This window comes from Pundamilia nyererei, unplaced genomic scaffold (assembly GCF_000239375.1).
Source record: "Pundamilia nyererei isolate P.nyererei 1_Seehausen unplaced genomic scaffold, PunNye1.0 scaffold00212, whole genome shotgun sequence".
Classification (NCBI taxonomy): Eukaryota; Metazoa; Chordata; class Actinopteri; order Cichliformes; family Cichlidae; genus Pundamilia; species Pundamilia nyererei.
This window is the reverse complement of record NW_005187613.1, coordinates 84,601-89,083: the sequence shown is the minus strand read 5'-3', so window position 1 is coordinate 89,083 and position 4,483 is coordinate 84,601. Positions and strand designations below refer to the sequence as shown.

The 4,483-nt window shown below is 44.0% G+C and overlaps 1 long non-coding RNA gene across 1 annotated transcript; it reads left to right on the top strand.

The window, feature by feature from the left end:
* The first annotated feature begins 24 nt into the window (after positions 1–24).
* Positions 25–3,666, top strand: LOC102195163 (uncharacterized). The gene is made up of 2 exons (XR_312113.1): positions 25–146; positions 3,248–3,666. It is a non-coding gene; the product is annotated as an uncharacterized LOC102195163 (long non-coding RNA).
* The last annotated feature ends 817 nt before the right edge of the window (positions 3,667–4,483 follow it).

Here is a 4,483-nt window from a genome sequence, read left to right as displayed (position 1 = left end):
TGTGTGTGTGTGTGTGTGGTTTCCAGGAGAGGCACTGAGGTGTAACTTTTGTTTCTCATGGCAGAGTGACCTCTGTACTCCTACAAGCATCCAGACCTGTCCGGCAGGACAAAATGCCTGTGCTGATGTTATATTTCAAAGCGTCAGTAAGTACCCTATGGTAGCATCACAATATTTTTGCCAGCTTGAAGAAGTTTCCTTTCCAATAGCGATGCCACGGATTCCCTTTCCATAGCTGTAAACTTCAGGCTGGTATCAGCGATACTGATCCGATATCGAGACTTTGTACAAAAACGAAATGTGTTTGAAATTTAAATACAAAGTAGTGTATTTCAAACTATACATACATAATAAATACAAGACATCAGACTTCTTGTTCTTATTGTTTAATTATGAAAAATGATCATACAAGAAATAAAAAAAGTCAATTAAAAAAAGATCCCTCCCAGAATAGAAGATTGTCACCATAATACTGATCACTCGGAGCAACTTAAAGTGACTGGGAACAACCTTTACTGTAAGGTGACAAACTAGACGTAGACTTAGATGTTTAATCTAGTCAAAGTCCAATTTATTTATATAGCACATTTAAAACAACAACCGTTGACCAAGGTGCTGTACAATTAAGATAATTTAAAGAAAAAAAACATAGGGATATGATAAGAGCTTATAAAAGAATCAGAAAATTAGAAGATTTGAGTGAGAAATAAGATAAATAAAAGCAATGAACTCATTCTGATTTAAAAGCCAAGGAATAAAAGTAGGGTTTCAAACGGGTTTTAAAAGTGTCCAATGTTGGGGAGCTGAGACTAGAAACAGGGAAGCTGTGGAAGCCCGGCTGGGAGGCTGGAGGCGCAGATAGTTTATCTCCAGGCTGCCTAAAGACCAGACGGGGCAGGATCAGACTTGGGTGAAGGCGATGCGGGGACCCCCGGCTTGGGCGCACACACTGGCGCTGGGGAAGCCAGTCCAGGCTCTGTCCCAGATGCTGAAGGCAATATGGAAGCCGGTGGCAGCTGTGTGGAGTTCACAGGTGGCAGCGTGGCCTGCAGATTGGGAGGATGCTCAACGACTGGGGCTGTGCAGGGCTCATAGCTGACTCACGGCTGCCAGCTTTGGAAAACAAACATCAGTCAGAGGTGTTACACCCCATCCCAGGGGAAACCGGCGTGCAACACAAGGACAATAAAAAGAGGAAAATGCCCCCACACTCCCTGCTGTCAAGGAAGACCAACCAAAACAGCTACCATCTATTTACAACAAACTACTTACAACACAGCAAAAGCTTCCAGAATACAGATCCACACGCAGCCACATGCACAGTTCGTTGGGAACAGGAAGTAGGCGGAGCGTGCCGGTTGAGAAGGGTCCTCATTTATAGCCGGCCTCTGCCAGTCCTCCACCAATGGTCAGCCTCCACCTGGGACTCACATAGCAGCAATAACACAGGACACAAACTATGGTGTGTCTGGTGTGACAAAGAAACACAAATATCTATATCACTGAATCATAACAGAGGAATAACCAAGTATAACCAAGCATCCCTGAATCATCGAGCTCAGAAATGCTGACAGTGTTAGAGAAAACCAGCTTGGTTTATCTGTGTTTAAGTTCAAAGTCCTCAGATTGTCGACTCAGACGCAAAGCAAACTGCACTTAGCAGTGCCGAGGATTCAGAAGCAGAAAACACACTTATCAATACTGGCCGGCTGGGAAAAGCAATAAGAGGCTGGCATCTGTCATTATCGACCAGCTCAGGAGCAGTATGTTGTTTATAGTTGTCTCAGAAACACACAGTGCTTCGTTAATTGCACAGAAATCTGCTCCTTTATTTTCAGCTGGTTCTGGAACGCACTTTGTCCATGTCGACAGTCTCAGGAACAAAAATCTCAGTCTTACTTTTTGCTGGCTTTGAGGTTGAAAACACTTTTTCACTTCTTTGATTGTGCCATCTTAGCCACACTGAGGTCAGACCTCAAACTGTAAAAGCTTGGAACAAAAGTCTCAGAAACAAACAAGAAACTTCTGCTTTGGTCGACACTGAAAGCACAAAATACAGACTCAGCTCCTGCTCGCTGAACATCACATGATTCATTAAAACAGACAAACCTACAGACTCAGGAACAAACAACTCAGTCAAATTTAAAGCCCCTGTTTTAATTTTCTCTGGCTCGGAGAAAGCACAAGAGAAAAGGTTCTTCTAATTCACCCGGAGGAGCGTTTGGCTGCTCTGAGGTCAAACCCAGGTGGAGCTGTAGGCTCTGACGGTGTTGGGAGTGCCGGTTCCTCCTTGATGAGGGAACCAAAGGAAACTGAGGGTGCAGCGGGGGCAGGTTCCTCTTTCTGCCAGCAAAGAGACAGGTGAGGTGTGGACTGGCCATGGTGGCAAAGACGAGCAGATCTGCAGCAACGTGGGAACACATGAGACAAGGAAAGCAAAACTGAACATCATACGCATGAGGCTGGTGTATCAAAATAAAACATTGAGACCTAGACTGAGATATGTGAACTAGACACAGGGAAACCAGACAGACAGGAATATGAGCAGGGAATCAAAGGATTACTACAAGAGGCGGTGATGACAAGATACAGACCAGAAACTAAATGTAACACAACAAAAACCAGGAACTTGAAATAACAAATGATCTAATGACTCAGATGCATTAGGAAATTAGAATATGAAAACCTGCTAAATGCACAACACAAAACCATAATGAACCCAAATCTGCAGCACAGACCCAGGATCACCCAGCTGTATGTGTATTTGAGGGTTTTAAATACTACTAAAGGTAAGGAATGATAGCAAAAAAAGAAATGTGTTGAGACAGATTGAATGAATCTCTAAAACGGGGCGATCGTGGCTCAAGAGTTGGGAGTTCGCTTTGTAATCGGAAGGTTGCCGTTTCGAGCCCCGGCTCCGACAGTCTCGGTCGTTGTGTCCTTGGGCAAGACGCTTCACCCGTTGCCTACTGGTGGTGGTCAGAGGGCCCGGTGGCGCCATTGTCCGGCAGCCTCGCCTCTGTCAGTGCGCCCCAGGGTGGCTGTGGCTACAACGTAGCTGCCATCACCAGTGTGTGAATGTGTGCGTGAATGGGTGGATGACTGGATATGTAAAGCGCTTTGGGGTCCTTAGGGACTAGTAAAGCGCTATATAAATACAGTCCATTTAAATCATGTGTGAAGTTATGCCTGCTCAGTAAGTATGTTCACACGCTCACTAAGCGTACACTCTGTTTCATTATTCTAGGCGCTTCGTTCCGTCAGTGCATGAACATGGCGTTGTGTCAGAGCTACGTCACAACACCTGGTGCGATCGCCCAATGCTGCAGCACCGACCTTTGCAACTGATCCTCTTCCTTTAATCTCAGGACCACATGATCGCTGATTCCTGAATCAAGACTGGAGGTTGTTAGCTTCATATCCTTCTTACACTCTATCAAGGGCACTTCTGTTTGCTTTCTCTGTGATGGTATGTGTGTGTAGCTCTGTACACGTGTCATTTAATTCAGACCTGACACAAAAACAAACCAGTGAGCTTTGACTCTGTCACTAGATGGCAGTGGCACACTGTACAACACAACGAGCAGCTGCTGCATATATGTGTGTTTTCATATGTGTGTAAGAGCTTTATTAAAAGACAAACAGTGAAGCTGAGTGACATTTTGATATCTGAGTTTGACGTCTTTTTTCTTCACATGATGAATTTAAATGACAAGCGTTGGGGTTTATCACTTATTAAAGCCAGGTCGTTTCACCTGAGGTTTAATAATGGATCATACTGAGCTGAACATATGCAAATGCGACACATTTTTCAGTCACAGGCAAAGATCAGCTGAGGGAGAGATAAATGTGCTCTCCTCCGTGTGGGTTGCCTGCCTATGAGCTGATGGCTTGGCTTGTCACTTGTAAGAGTAATGTAGCATCAAAAGGCTATTGTATTAGTCAGTCTGTAAATCTGATACAGTGCCAACCAAATGTAATATAGAGGAAAAAACCTCACTGCTAAAAGCAGCTCTGCTAGATGTGAGACGGGCGTTCTGTGCAATATTGGAAATATTACAGTCTCAGCAAAGCATAAACGTCGACTGAATCACATGAATGACAAATATCTGAAGCCTGTGTCTCTCTATACAATGATCTCAGTTAATTCAATTAATAATTCAGCGAATCCCAATCACAGTGCAGTGGATCCTCCTTTGGGAATAGTTCCTCCCTTGAGACTCTGAGTACATCTGTGTATCTGTTTTTAACTCGTTCAGCCTGTGTCGGGTGGCTAAGGGTCCATCAACTCTGTAAACCCTTCAGATCTGGACATAGACACTGATTTATCACACTGAGGACAGTGAAGCAGCTGTCAGCTACATTACAGTTCAGCAGCACCACAACATATTTTATACCAGCCAAAATAACATTGGAGTCAATGGTAACTGCACTTTACTAAGAATCTACTTTAACACTGTTGTGTTACAAAACATAGTTTTTT